The sequence below is a fragment of the Hydra vulgaris genome, chromosome 05, assembly GCF_038396675.1.
Source record: "Hydra vulgaris chromosome 05, alternate assembly HydraT2T_AEP".
NCBI lineage: Eukaryota > Metazoa > Cnidaria > Hydrozoa > Anthoathecata > Hydridae > Hydra > Hydra vulgaris.
The window spans coordinates 24956513-24973371 of NC_088924.1; the positions used below are offsets into that span (position 1 = coordinate 24956513).

Sequence of the window (16859 nt, forward strand, 5' to 3'; positions counted from 1 at the left end):
TTACGTTTTTTTTCTTCTTTATTTTATCTTTAATTTTTATCATATTTATGTGATATTATTATTTTTTTTAATTAAAATATTTATCGTAACCACAATTATTATTATTTTTAACTTTACTGTAACTGTTTTATGTCTTATATTGTTACGTTTTATCAGTCAACTGTTTGTAACTACCCTAGTGGCAAGGAATATTGGCGCAATATTTATATCAAGATTGGCTAAATATTGCTGAAAATATTGTGCCAATATAAAATGTCCACATTTTGATATATATATCCAATATTGTTTTACAATAATGGGTTTATATTGTAAAACAATATATAGCCAATATTGGCTACATATAGACCGCAAAATTGCGCCAATATTGTATTTTCATTTAATATCGCTTCAATAATTCCAGTTTTATATTTTTTATAGAGCTATTTAACATTAAATTAGGGATTACGCTATAAAAAAGAAAAAAAACTTTTCAAAGATTTTATTTATCAATTTAATTAACAACATCAAAGCTGCTATTGTCAGACAAGGCAGGATCCGATTCGTTCGCGTAACTTCTTTTCCGTTGTTTCTGGAACATTCCGTCTGACAGCAACTAAATGTTTTAAAAATATAATTGAACTTGTTAACAAATTTTTTTAAACTAAAAGTTGTAACTAATTAACTTCTGTGATTTTATATATATATATATACACTGAGGCATATTCGTTTAGACGCATCAATTTTTTTCTCTTTATCTTAATTTTTTTCTATGTATTGTCAACTGATATGCATGTAAGTTATTATCAAAATAATTGTTGTGTTGTGGGCTAATAAAAACCTCAAAAAAAATTTTTCTATGTGTCTTTATTAACATGAGAGTATGTTTGATATACAAAAGCACATTTTTTAATTGGAATATATCTATAGACGCAATCAGGTTAATAACGGTAATTATTGATTTTTAATCACTTTTACACAAATAAATTGATAAATTTTGGTGTAATTTGATCTTTTGCTCTGCCAGTATCATTTTTATTGCATTTTACGAAATGCCTAAAGGAAAGTATTTGATAGATGCTGAAAAAATACTAATTAATTTATATCGTGGCTCAGAAATCTCACCAGCACTTTCTATACGAGAAATAGCAAGAAAAATTGGAAGATCTGACCATGTTGTACGAAACTACATTGCAAAAGGTGACAATTACGGTGTAAAAAAAGCAACAAACGGCAACAAAGTATTAACAAATCGGCAAATTAATCGAATTCGCTTCGAAGCAACCAAAAATAAATTGAATGCAACACAAATAAAGGATACATCATTATTGCCTGTCACCAATAAATATGTTGCACATATTCTACGTACAACACCAAACTTAAAATGGAAGAAACCACACCAAAAACCAATGTTAAAAAAACACCATAAAATTGCTAGATTACAGTTTGCTAAAAACCATATGCATTGGACTCATGAGTGGCAAAACGTAATATTTTCAGATGAAAAAAAGTTCAATTTAGATGGTCCGGACTCTTACAGTTGTTATTGGCATGATCTAAGAGGAATAAATGACCCAAAAACAAAACGAAATCATGGAGGAGGAAGTTTAATGATTTGGGGTGGATTTTCTTATTCAGAAAAATTGACTCTGTGTTGTGGTTTACCTAAAAAGAACTCGATAAAGTATACAGAAATGTTGGATGATGTTCTCATAACTTATATGGATGAAAACATGGACGATAATGCCATATTTCAGCAAGATAATGCTGCAATTCACACATCTAGGCATTCTATGAAATGGTTTAAAGACCACAACATCCCGGTTCTCGAATGGCCAGCTTGTAGCCCGGACTTAAATCCAATCGAGAACGGGTAGGGAATGCTATCAAGAAAAGTTTATGACGCTAAAGCAGCCGGACACCAATTTAAAACTGTTACTGAGTTAAAGTGTAAAATCCTTAAAGCATGGTCCGAGTTGGATCAAACTACACTTCAACGACTAGTGGAGTTAATGAAAGGCAGAATTTTTGAGGTGATTCAGTGTAATGGAGGACATTCCCATTACTAATTTTCATCATTAATGTCAAAAATATGACTGCGTCTATAGATATATTCCAATTAAAAAATGTACTTTTGTATATCAAACATACTCTCATGTTAATAAAGACGCATAAAAAAATTTTTTTTGTGATTTTTATTAGCCCACAACACAACAATTATTTTGATAATAACTTGCATGCATATCAGTTGACAATACATAGAAAAAATTATTATAAAGAGAAAAAAATTGATGCGTCTAAACGAATATGCCTCAGTGTATATATATATATATATATATATATATATATATATATATATATATATATATATATATATATATATATATATATATATATATATATATATATATATATATATATATACACACACACACACAATAAAAACTCAAGATTTCACACACACAATAAAAACTCAAGAATCCACGCAATTGCGCTAAATGTTTCACAAAAGGAGCAAAAATTTGCTCATTTCGTGAAATGCGCGATTTCACGGATCTGTGCATAACATATATATATATATATATATATATATATATATATATATCAGAGATGCGGAGTCCAAAAAAAGACTCCATTTTTAAAAGTAACAGAATCACTGTTAGACAAGAGGTTCTAATATTGTTAAGATCCTCACAGACAACATTTAGGAAAAATTTCATGAGATTTCATATATGGGAACCTTATAGTTCCTTTATTTTTTAGTCCTGGAGTCCTAAAAATTATAGTTTTTGTACCTTTAATGTCCTGAATTTTACATAGTAGTCTATTAGCCTCTCCACATATTTGAATCTTGTGGACACCAAAAACCAAGAATAGGTTATGGTTTTGTAACTTTTTAAGTCGATGTTTTTTTTGTGACTCCGCATCCCTAAAATATATATATATATATATATATATATATATATATATATATATATATATATATATATATATATATATATATATATATATATATAATATTAAAAATATAAATAGCGAAACTTGCCAATTATAACATCATAGATTGGGTATTTGATTAGTGATTTTTTGCCTTTTTTGCCGTGTACAGAATATGTAAGGCTAAGTTGCTTTGAAAATATGGACTTTATTACATCTATTGTCATTCTTTTATAGTTTTCTCCGCCCAATGAAGCAAGGTGACAAACCTAAAATTAGAAGTAGATTTATTAACTAAATATTTTACAACTGCTGCAATTTAAAAGAATAATATAATACATTAAATAAAAACTTTAATATATACTTATTTTATTATTATTATTATTATTATTATAATTATTGTTATTATTATACTTATTAGCAATTTTATTAATTCTTCTACAAAACAAAATTGGATTGCGAAATGCAATAAAGAAAGAAGATAAATATGGTTAAAAAGAATCTATACCAAATTTAAAAGTTATTTAAATTTTATTTCAATTCTCCTGTTAATTCAATGTTAGGCATATACATATAGATTTTAGACATATATAACCCCCCCCCCCCCATGCAACTCTCTCTGGTACGCTACTATAAACAATCCAGATAATCTCTTATTATACATAGCATATAGCTCAAAGCCATAGCCAATAACATTGCAGTAGCATGCAGTGTATCCATACTACTACAGATATTAATTTTGCCTTGTGTACCAAATCCTTTTTCTTAAATATTACATTGCAGTGATATGCAGTAGTATGCAGTGTTGATGAACATATATGTTTATCAACACTGCATACCAGTCAAATATTTAAGACAAAAAGATTTGGTGCACACGGCAAAATTAATAATAAAAGTATCTAGAAGAAAATTTAAGTTTACTTGCATATCGTACACCCAGATCAAGGGTGCCACAAGTCAAAAATTGTGGATATTGAGTTATGAATGTCATTTGGTAGTATGTTGTGTGTTGTACATGGTGACAAATTACCACAAGTCTAAAACGAATGTTTACAAAATGACAGATACAAATGGCACTCTTAGTTGGAAAAAATATTAAAAACTTAAATCTTCAACCCTGATTTTCTCAGTTTGACACTTTTGTGAAATATTTCAAATTATTCAGTTTAAATGAATTTAATTCTGTGAACCGTTTTTTACATAGAATCTTTTGAATTCAATTTTTCATAATGAAATCTTTTTCAGGATCAATTAATAATTAAAAATAACTGAAAAAGTTTTTTTTTTATTATTATTTTAATTAAAGAAATAATTTTAAGTTTAGTCATACTAATAAAAACCACTTTCAGTCATAAAAACTCAGCTTGAGATGGTTTTTACATTCTAATAAGGGAAAGCGCCAATACTAATCAATACTAATCAATACTATCAAATACTATCAAATGATGCCTCAATACTAGTCAATATTTGTCAATACTATCAAATGTCAATATTAGTCAATACTATCAATGTCAATATTAGTCATAGTCAATAAATAAGTCATAATCAATAAATAAGTCAATAAATGCCAATATTAGTCAATACTATCAAATGATACATCGCTAAAAAGGGCAGAAAAAGACCCTTATGAAACAACTGATGTTTTCTTATAGGGTTTAAAGTAAAAGTTTTATGAAGCATAACACAGGTCAACAAAAACAAAATTTTTTCTGGTGCCAAGAAAACAATTTGTTTTTTATGTAGGATTTCTTATTTTGATTTCAAATATGCAACTCATTTTTTACCATCACGTCAAGTTGTAAAGATATTTGGGTTCAAATCTTTAGAATTTGGGATAAAGTCCCTAATATTGTCGAAAAAAAAGTTGTTCAAAAGTATGTCAACCTGAGTCTCAAAAGAAGCGTATCTTCATAGAGATTTTAAAGATGTTATTCGTTTGTAATAAAAATAAGTATTTTTTGTATTATTGCTGAAAAACATTTTGTTGACATTTTTTTAAGAGTCTTTAGCATTTTTTCAAATAATTTTTTTGCCAAAAAATTTTAAGGAAAAATTTTTATGTTTTCTAAAATCTCTATACTATCTTCTAAAATACGCTTTTTTTGAGACCCAAGTTGACATACTTTTGAACAACTTTTTTTTTTGACAATATTAGGGACTTTACCCCAAATATTAAAGATCTGAACCCAAATATCTTTACAACTTGACGTGATGGTAAAAAATGAGTTGCATATTTGAAATCAAAATGTGAAATGCAATCCAAAAAACAAATTGTTTGCTCAGAACCAGAAAAAAATTTTTTTTTGTTGACCTTCAATTTTAATTGATTGCAAAAAAGCAACAAACTTGTTAAACTATTTTTACTTAACTCTGTAAATTAAGTTGAAATGCGCAATAAATTTGTTAGATTGATTTTTTCTTCAAGAATATCAAACAGCAAATAAATCAGATATAAAATTATGTCAAAATATGTCCATAGAAAATTTATCTTAAATATTTTATGTCAGCAGAAAATAATTCAGACATAAAAATATGTCAAAATATGTCGATAGAAAATATGTCTGACATTTTATGTCAGCAGAAAATAATTCAGATATAAAATTATGTCAAAATATGTCGACAGAAAATATGTCTGACATATTTTATGTCAGCAGAAAATAATTCAGACATAAAAATATGTCAAAATATGTCGATTGAAAATATGTCTGACATATTTTATGTCAGCAGAAAATAATTCAGACATAAAATTATGTCAAAATATGTCGATAGAAAATATGCCTGACATATTTTATGTCAGCAGAAAATAATTCAGACATAAAATTATGTCAAAATATGTCGACAGAAAATATGTCTGACATATTTTGTCAGCAGAAAATAATTCAGACATAAAAATGTCAAGATATGTCAATGGAAAATATGTCTGACATATTTTATGTCAGCAGAAAATAATTCAGACAAAATTATGTCAAAATATGTCAATCGAAAATATGTGGGACATATTTTATGTCGGCAGAAAATATGTCTGAAAATATGTCGACAGATCTGCCAGACATAATATGTCGTAACAACTCTGCTCACAACACATCAATAGAACTCAAGTTTTCATTTCCATTTAATGGTTCATCTAGTCTATTAGACAAAGACTCCAATATTTTCACTTATCCTTCACTACAAATTAAACAAAAGAAGATTAATTCAAAAACTCTATTTTACGGTTGTTTTTTTTCACATTACAGTCTTACAACACGAAGCTTAAAGACAGCTGCAAAATTAGCCTGTGAAAAGAGAAAAGTTGAATAACAAAAGGTTTTAAAAGAAAAAAAAGGAAAAATTGTGAACTATAGAAAGAAGTTAGCTGAGATATCAAATTTGCAAAAATCAACCTCTATTGAAGAAGTAATCATCTTTTGCCTCATTATTTGAAATGTCTGAATCATCGTAATCTGATACATCTAAACTAATAACGTAATGATAAAAATTGATAACAATATTATTGTAATCAATATTAATATTATTATTATAATATTATAATAATACTACTACAATAATATGACTATTATAATATTATAATAATAATTATTATTATTGATTATTAACCTACTAATAATAATAAATAATAAATTACTACTATTTATTCATATCAATTAATTAACCAATATATTCTGAATTACATGATTTTACAATTCAAGGATGTTTACAAATAGTATAACTACTAATAATAATGAATAATAACATAAGAATAAAATAATAACAACTCTAAAAATCATAGCATTAACAATAATAATGACATTAATAATAACTATCATAATAAAAATGGTAATAATAACAATAAAAATAATGTTATAATTAAAAATAACGAATTAATAAAAATAAAGGTAATAGCAATAATAACAATTATAATAGTAACAATGGTATATTTAAATATATCTATACTTATACACGCACACATACATACATACATACATACATATATGTCACATATACGCTTATATATACACATAAACACACATACATCCATACACATACTCACATACAAACATATATATATATATATACATATATATTATATATATATATATATATATATATATATATATATATATATATATATATATATATGTATATATATATATATATATATATGTATATATATATATATATATATATATATATATATATATATATATATACATATATATATATATACACATACGCATATAAACAAATACATACGCACATACATACATATACATACACACAACACACATACATACACATATACACACACATTTATACAAGTACGCATACATATACCCACACATGCATACGCACATACACATTCAGTTATTGTACAAGGACGACAAAAAAGCTGTACATAAATGTAAAGATTCTTTAAAAAAAAAGGTATAAAATAAAAAACATATACATAGGAGAGTATTTTTTAATAAGACTATTAACAGTGATATATTGCTTTTATTAAAGTTATTATTCTAGTAGCTATCCAAATACTGTTTTTTTAATCTATTGAGAAAATTTTAACGAGAAATTGAGTTTTCAGTTTTAAAAGAATGAGGGAGATTGTTCCAAGCATTGGTGCACTAAGGTTTAATTGATTTGCTGCCAAATTTTATTGTCCTAGTATGTTCTACAAAGATATTGTTGCATGAAGAGGATCATAGGAGGTGAGAATGTTTGTTACATAATTAAAGAAAAAAATTATTGAAGGAAATCGGAAGTTTATCATGAAGATAATCCCATACAAATAAACAATTTTCAGCCTAAGAATTTTGGATAATTTATACAGCAGAAAAACATTGTCAAATAGGAAATTTTGAAAAAGAGTAATTTTAAGGGTATTGTTTTGAAGTGAAACTAGAGGCCCCAATATTGACCCTTGAGGGACTCCCGAAATTATAGTTTTGGTTAATGAAGATGTTTCCTTAACTGTAACGTATTTAAGTCTGTTATTTAAGTAGGATTTAAACCATTTAAGTGGAATTCCACGTACACCATAGTATTGTAATATGGCAAGAAGAACATAGTGATTTACTGTGTCGAATGCTTTTTGCAGGTTGAGGAAAACACCACAAACAAACTTATTTTTATCAAGGGCATTTCTTAAAGTTTCTGTAAAATCAATTAGTGCATGTGTAGTAGAATGGTTACGTCTAAATCCGTATTGTATTTTATGAAAACAATTAAAGGTATCAAAAAAGTTGTATAGTCTTTTGTGCATAGTTTTTTCAAATATTTTTCCAATGTTGGATAACAAAGAAATCGGTCTGTAATTAGATGGTTTAAGCTTTGACCCATTTTTGTGAATTGGAATGTTAGCAATCTTAAAAACTTAAAAAAAATATAATATTACTAGTAATATATAGCATAATAATATATATAGTATACTATAAATTATATGTCAATATAATATATTACCATATAAGTTATGTCAATATTATTGACAATAAGTGTAACTTTTTGTGTAAGTTACGCTTATTGACAATAAAAATAAAAAACTTAAACAAACTGGAAAAATCCTTACAACGACATACTAAACTTTAGAATTAAAATATACCTTGTCATTTCTACATCCATTTAAAACTTTTTTTTAATTTTAAAACTATAATTTTATTATTTTTTTAGCTTACGAGCACGCTGTCAATAACAAACTTTATAAAGATGAAATAATTTAAATAAAATTCGCGTAACTTAATTAAAATGATACACGCATAATTATGTGTTTTTATCATTGGACTTTGATCGTATTTTGAGTGATACTTTCTTGCGCTGACTAATATAAGTATGATAATATTGTGGCATTGTTGTTTACTAATATGGGAGCAATATCGGCTTATCTTGTCCGATATTGGCCAACATGGTTCGGTGTCTTTAAAGCGAAACTTTTAAGAGCGAAAATTTTACAAGCGACGGTCGGGAAAGCGAATGGGATGGGTTAAGCGAGAAAAAAAATTTAATAACATTGGTAACATCATTATTTTTATATAATTGAGTTAATATTTAAAAAGGGTAACGCAATTGACTATTTATATTAAAATTGCTAATTTTCAAAGGTCATATATTCTAGACAAGAATAAGTGGACAGAATACTATTTTTATAGAATTAGCGAAATCAATTAAAAGCATCAAACTCTCCAGGGGCTTTGAGTAATTTAAATTTTAGCATCATTTCGGAGAGGAATAATTATTAATAAAGACTGGATTTTTCTCTTTGAATTGTGTCATCTTAAAGGTGTTACAATTGAAATTAGTCAAAGGTGTTACAATTGAAGTTCAGAAATAAGTTCATGAAGTTTATACTTTATAGAAGATAGAGTAAGGCAAAATTGAATTGTTTAGAATTTTGCTCCAAAACAAAGTGTAAAAGTTGAGATACCAATGATAAGAGGTGAAGTTTATAGTTGTTTCCTCACAAAAAATTTAGTTTGTTAGAAGTGGTTCTCTTTTATGTGCCATCATATCGGCCAGTTATATTTACTGGTGAATTATCTGCAAAATAAAGTGGATTTTTTAATATTTGTGTTGAAAATAATGTTGTTATCAGACATACACTTTAGTAAAATGAATAATAGCTCAGAGCCTGTGTCAAAAATGACTTTTATATGTTGTATTTATAAAGCCTGATTTTTGACTTATAATCTATAAGTCAAAAATCACAATATAAGTCTCTATAATATAGAGACTTATATTGTGACCATTATGTATGATGTTATCTTCATCAATGTTGTTACACTTGAAACATGTTGCTGTACCTTTTAGGTATTTTTTTTTGGCTACTATTTTTTTATGATGTTGTTTTGATTTGATTTATTCCTTAATCAGAAAGCTGCACAGTGTCTTTTTTTTCCCATGTGTTCAATTTCAGCAATATTTTTGTGTCAAAATTATTTATAATTCATTTTAAAGGACGTAGTTTAAGATTATTTTATTTTTGACTACTTTCTTATTTTGCATTGTGCTTGTTTTTATTTTTTAGAACACTTCAAGGATATGATTTAATTAATAACTGTGTGGATTCTTTTTGGTTGATGCGTAAAAGATTTTTTTAAGGCAGTTCTGCATTATGCATTTTATTGTAGTATAAAAACATGCCAATAACCCAAAAATTATTCTGCGTAATGTTTTTTGGATCGTTTGCATGTAAAATTAAAAATTCAGTCTTTAATTGTAAAAAAATTCCGCTTGGCTAATTAGTTGAACAAGTTTCAATCGTGATGATTGACTGGTGATAAACTTACTTACTTTTTATGTTTCAACTAAATGGTTTGTTATTGTTAATAGTTATGTTATGAATTGTTTGTGACCTAAGTATAGTAAAGTTTTTATTTCTTTATTTGCATTACTTAGCATAAATATTTAATTAATTTTCCAACTGATTGTTTGGTAATAGCTTTAATTATCTTATTTGTTTGATGTTCAGTATACTGTTATATGTTTTTGAACTAGATAAAATAGTTTTTAAAACATAAATTACTGCAGGCTATAAATGAATCTAATTTTAGTTTACTTCTTTGGAAATTTTATATCATTTACTTGTATTGCTACATTTATTGTATTGCTACATTTATTGTATTGCTAATTATTTTGTTACTAAAAAAAGAATTTTTTTACAAAAAAAAAGTGTAAAATGCATAACATCCCAGCTAATACAATACGTTAGGCTAACATTGGAATTTTTTTTTTTTAACTTTATTTCCAACAAGGCTGCAAGCAAGTACTATTACAGAAAAGATGAAATTTATAGAGCAAGATAAAGAATAACTGAAAAATTAATAGATTGTGAATTATATGAATCAGGAAAATAAGATAAAGCAAGTGAAAAAAAAAGTTTAAGGAAAAAAACTAGATGAATAAGAATTTTGGGAGCACTTAGGAACAGTCATAGTAAAAATATTAGACTTTATTGAATGATGAGTAACACAAGAATGAATTTTAGTAGATGGCACAAGAGACGCTAGCTCTTTAGAGCAGTGTCCATTGTGGTATTTAAAAAAAATAGAAAGAGTAGCAACATTACGATAATGTTATAATGGTTGGAGGTTAGCTGCAAGAGCAGCTCCTTGTTGGCTGCAAGAGCAGGTCAAGGTGCAAAAACAATTCATTTTGCACCTTGTCTAAAAGAGAAAGGGCATCAATAATGACAGTGCTTTAGCTCATTCACCTAATTAAAAGACTCAAAAAACCATATTGCATATTCAAAGCGCATTATTACTGAGTGCAAGGAATCTAAAAATTAGCAGATTTACATAAGAACATTAAAATCTATCAACATTTGCACAAAAACTACCCATAACAAAAACATAGAACTTCAAAAACATACATCTACAATATTTTTGTAAAAAATCAGGAAAGAACAACTTGTAAACAAACCAATCCGCAAATGTATCAAATAAAAAGAGAAAATATTAACTTTAGGACTAAAATAGTCAGTGCATACTTTAGTTTAAAAATAATTTTATGAAGAGAACATTATTTCAAATAACAGATCATAAGGATAAGCATAAGTGATCAACTTGATAAACATAAACTGATAAAAGTTTGCCTTAATTTACATAAATGGGAATATTTGTAGATATTATTATCTACTAGATAATAATTTTTATTAAAAACTAACCTTCATATGTCTCTTTTTTAAATATGTTGTGTTGATATATTTGCCCTGGCTTTTAGTTTATGACTAAAAATTTAAACATCAATTCTTGAGGTTTAACTATCTAATCATTTCTAAAAGCATCAAGGGTAAACTCACCATACCTAATCAAAATAAAAGCACATTATTAATTTGCATCTTTTTAATTTTAGGAATAATTTTTATTTAAACAAAGAAACAATCTTTTGCTTGAAATGTAATAATAAATGTATAAATATCAAAAAAGAAATTAAAGTGAAATAATATCAATAAGAAATTATGCAAGTCTATTTTTTATCAGATAGCTTGTAAGGCAAAAATAATTTTTATGGAAGATTTTATACCTTTTTGTCGCACTGTAAATAATTCTAAACTATATACAATAAGTTTTTTTATTTATTTAATCTAATAAACTCTAACTGTAACTATAACTCTCAGCTAGAATATCAAATATATAAATAATTCTAAACGATAACTAATAAATAAAAAATATAAACAATTAAATAAATAAAATTCAAAAGTTAAATAAACTATAATATAACATTGAAATAATAGCAAAATCACAAAAAGTTATCTCAATATTAACATTGTTGTTATTGTTGTTGCTGCTGAATTATTACGATACTCGATTTCCCGGTTTTCGCTTTTAAACTTTTCGCTCTGACGTCCCACTACCGGCCAACATACCCAATACGGAGCCAATATTGCGCCAATATTCCTTGCTACTAGGGTAACTTATATGTATATTTAGCTATTGTGTTTATAAAAACAAATGACTAGTTATTTTGATTATTATTGTTATTATAATTACTTTTATAATTGTTATTGTTGTTGTTGATGTTGTTATTATAGCTGTTCTTATGTTTATTACTATAAATATTATTTTTATTATTATAATTATTACTAGTTATATATATAAAGATTTTTATTTCTGGTGTTTGCTTAAGATTATTAGAATTACTATTTGTAAATATCCATGAAAATATTTTTCAGATTATTTATGATTGATTATTACTGTTAGAAAATCAGCTGTAGAACGAGATGATCGAAATCCATATCGATAATTAGAAAGTTGATTATTAGATTCAAGATGAGAGTTATTTGTTAATTAAAGACTCAAAAACCTTGCTTATGATTGGATGAAGACTAATGGGACAGTAGTTAGACGAGTCAGATCGCTCTCCAGAGTTTTTGAAAATATGGATAATAGATGCCGCTTTCTAGCAGGCTGAAAAACAAGACTCTGATAGGCACTTGTTAAATAGTTTTGAAAGTATAGACGACAGCTTAGGAGAACTCTTCTGCAAGGCTATAACAGGTATGTTATCCGGGCCACAAGCTGCAGAAGAGTCTAAACAGGAAATCTCTTTGGATACAGAAGCTGGAGTGATATGAATGTCAAGCAATTGATCAACCTGTTTATCAGCTATATCAGGTAGAACGCAACTAGAGGAATCAAGAGATGATATTGATGAAAATTTCTTAGCAAATAATTTAGCTTTGTCTTTAGGTGAGGTGAAAAAATCTGAACCATACAAGAGAGGTGGAATAACAGATTTACCCTTATTAGAGATACTGTTAAAAATTCTCCAGAATTCACGAGAACCTAATTTTTGAGTTGAAATACGAGATTTTGTGACCTGGAAATAGCGGGTTTTGGCGTTAGACAAAACTTTTTTTAATTTTTTTTTTTTTTGCCGTGTAAATGTATAGTAAATCTATATTTACACGGTAAAAAAAAATCCGTATGTTAATAACAAGATTTATAGGTAGCAAGAGCGAGAAGAAGACTAATATGTCTTATCGCCAATCCCTTTAATAAATTCCGATTAATATAAAGTTTAATTTAAAAATAAGCAATTCCGTTAACTATATAAAATAAACAAACATAAAATTGTTATATATTAAAACATCTATTACTGAAAAATAACAAGAAGTGCTATTAACTTAAACATATTCTTCTAAAAGCACGGAAGTATTTAATTTTTATTCATTGAATAAACATGATTGGATTGAACAATGGTTTCTAGCAATAGCAAATAGACGTCTGTTTTTTAGAGAACTGTTTTGATGATAGATATTGAAGTAATAGTTTTGATTGGAAATTGCAGCAGCACAATACGAGGAAGACCATGAAGTAGAGTGAGACTTAACTTGCAATTGTTGAGAGGGAATAAAAGATTCCATGCCAGCCTGAATCCAAGAAGTTATGTGAGAAGCAAATTTGTCAGCGGGAAGACAAAAGATTTCTACTAAAGCTGACTGGGATTCTAAAAGAATCCCAGTCAGCTAGAAGATAGTTGTAAGATATTAAGGGGATTTTGATGATGAAGAAGAATGAGATAATAGTTTTAGAGTGATCAAAATGTGATCAGACGTACCTAAGGATAAATAAAAAGAAACTGAGCACTGACTAGGATCAGAAATAAGACATATGTCGAGTAGAGAAGGTAAATGATTTTGATTGTCTGGAAAATAAGTTGGAAAGTTGACTATTTAGTTAAAGATTGAGAAATGCAAAAGTTGTGCAAGAACCCGCAGCAAAAAGTTGTATGACAATTTTATTTCTAAAAATTTCTGTATTATTGAAGGCGATGAAACTTATATCAAGTACGATCGTCAACAAGTTCCTTGTGCTGTTTATTTTATTGCCAAATATTGGCAATTTTTATTGCCAAATATTTGGCAAAATTTTATTTGGCAGCTTTATTGCCAAATATTTGGCTAATTTTATTGCCAAATATTTGGCAAAAAAAAAAAAAAAAAAAAGCCGTTTATTTTACTGCCAAAGGAGGAGCAGATAAGAAATTTAAATACACAAAACATGACAAGCTTGCTAAAAAGCTTTGATTTGGCAAACTATTTGCAGTTGTGGCAAAAAATCAGCACGTTATATTTCTCAGTCCACACTTTCTGGTCAAATATATGTTAAAGAATGTTTACAAAAACGCTTTTTACCTCTCATTAAATCACACAACAACAGACCTGTGTTCTGGCCTAATTTAGCTTCAATTCATTATTGTAAACTAGGTATGGAATGGTATAAAAATAATAATGTGAAATTTGTGCCTAAAACAGAAAATCCTCTAAACTGCCCAGAATTAAGAGTTATTGAAAAGTACTGGGCTATTATTAAAAGAAAAATGAAATGAACAAAAAAGCTTTGCAAAAACATAAAAGATATTAAAATATCGTTTAAAAAAGCATCAAATAGTTTTGATTCTTATTCTGTGCGCAAACTTATGGGTACCACTAAAGCAAAAGCTCGAAATTTTATTAGATTTCCATAGGAATCATTAATTTTTTTTTTAATGTTTGATCTTCTTATATTATTGTATTAAAGTTAATACTTGGTTCGAAATAAAAATTGAGGAGTACTTTTTTTTAGTTGTTTTTTTACTTTCACATTTATTTTGAGCACACGCTTTATGAAGTCACCAACAAAAACGATATTGGCTGATGGATAAAGAGAGAGGGTTTGGTCAATTTGACCAGAAATAACAATGAAAAGTGTGTAGTCTTAAGATGAAGATAGCGATATAGATCAAAGAGAAAGGCAATGGAGTGAAATGGTGCCAAACGAAAGCACATAAAAGATTAGTCTGTGGATTCAAACTTAGTTTCCCGACAAATGGGTTAATTCTTGCAAATCAAAATGCCCTGGCAAAGCATGTGATTATTGGAGTCTTTACAAATTAAAGGAAGATAACCATCGACACGAAAATCACAAAGTGAGACAGCCGAACTCAAATTAGTCTCACAAAGAGCAAGTAGGTCTGGTGAACTTTACAAGACTCAAAAGAAGAAAGGTTACTTCGAAGACCACGAATATTAGTAGATGATAGATTTAGAGAACTTGGTGATGATAATGGTTTTTGGAGTTTTATAGTTTTTGTACTTTAGTCATTTTGAAATTAGTTAAACAACTTGACTCAAAGCACAGATAGTACTCAGTACACTATTTAATAGCCCAAGCACTACTTTCTACTTTTAATAGTTTTGGATGTTTATATTTATTTGAAATAATACTTTTTAGTCTGATACAAAGGTAGTTATTAAATCATTAAAGGATGATGTTTTTTATCCCGTAGCTATCCATTTTTTTTGAAGTAAAATGCCATGGTTTACAGTGTCAAACGTTTTTGACAGGTCTATAAAAATTCTTAATTCAATTTTTTTTAATCAAAAGAATCACTTTATTATTAATAAGATCTAAAAAAGCGTGTTCAGTTAAATATTGCTTTTGGAAGTCAAACTGTTGCTTATTTATGATTTTAATTTTAGTTAAATATTTGTACAATCTGTTATTAATTATTTGTTCAAGAAGCTAGCAGAAAGTAGGAAGTACGGAAATAGGTGTGTAGTTATTAAAAAAATATAGTTTACCGCTTTTAAATATTGGTAAGTTTTAGCTATTTTTAATTTGTCCGGTTTAACACCTTTTTTAATTTATGACTTAAATATTTCGAATAGAAGTTTTTTTAAAGACTTTTAAAACTGCATTACTACAAATATCATCTATACCTGGAGTTTTTTTTAATTTCAGGGAATTTAAAGATAGGTCAAGTTTTTCATAACTAAATTCTTTACATTTTAATTCACCCTTGACCTCACAAAAATTTTTGGACTTTTTTTGTTCCCAGGCTCCAATAACCGCAATTTTTTAATATGATTAAGTGCAAACCAGATCCTAGTGTGCTTGGCTGGGACTTTCCACTACACAGTCAGTCTATTGATCGTGATGTAAAGCTCGTTTTTGAAGTTTCAAAAAAAACTTATTCTTACTGAATAAGCCTTTTTCTGCTATTATATATATATATATATATATATATATATATATATATATATATATATATATATATATATATATATATATATATATATATATATATATATATATATATATATATATATATATATATATATATATATATATATTAGGGTGTATCGAAAAACATCTTTTTTTAAATTTGAAATTGTAATAGAGCGGAAAAGTTACATAACGCTATAAAAAGTAATTGTGCAAAATTTTTTTGTATACTTTTTATGTCTTTAGTTCGCGGTAGGGTTTTATTTTTCTTACAAAAACACGTTTTCTGACCTTTTTTACAAAATAAAAGTAACTAATTCTATGCATATACTAGAGTTGTAATAGAGTTTAAACATTACACAATGACTAAGTTAGAAATGGTTGCAATTTTTAGGAAAATATTTTAATTTCTATAGTTGCCGCTAGAGTTTTCAAGAAAAAGTACAATTTTTATTAAAAAAAAAGTAATTTTAATTATGTTGTTGATGCTTT

At 27.0% G+C, this 16859-nt stretch overlaps 1 protein-coding gene and 1 long non-coding RNA gene across 2 annotated transcripts in view; one reads left to right on the forward strand and one right to left on the reverse strand.

The window, feature by feature from the left end:
- Nucleotides 1-466: 466 nt before the first annotated feature.
- On the reverse strand, nt 467-8719 carry LOC136080019 (uncharacterized). Its single transcript, XR_010638382.1, has 3 exons — nt 8486-8719; nt 3023-3182; nt 467-592 (listed from the first exon to the last, which is right to left on the reverse strand). It is a non-coding gene; the product is annotated as an uncharacterized LOC136080019 (long non-coding RNA).
- Nucleotides 8720-15922: 7203 nt separating this feature from the next.
- LOC136071907 (bystin-like) overlaps nt 15923-16859 on the forward strand; it is a 49087-nt gene continuing 48150 nt past the window's right edge. The window contains exon 1 of the mRNA XM_065797707.1: nt 15923-15958. The gene's annotated coding sequence lies outside the window, so the exon portion shown is untranslated. The remainder of the gene's footprint in view (nt 15959-16859) is intronic.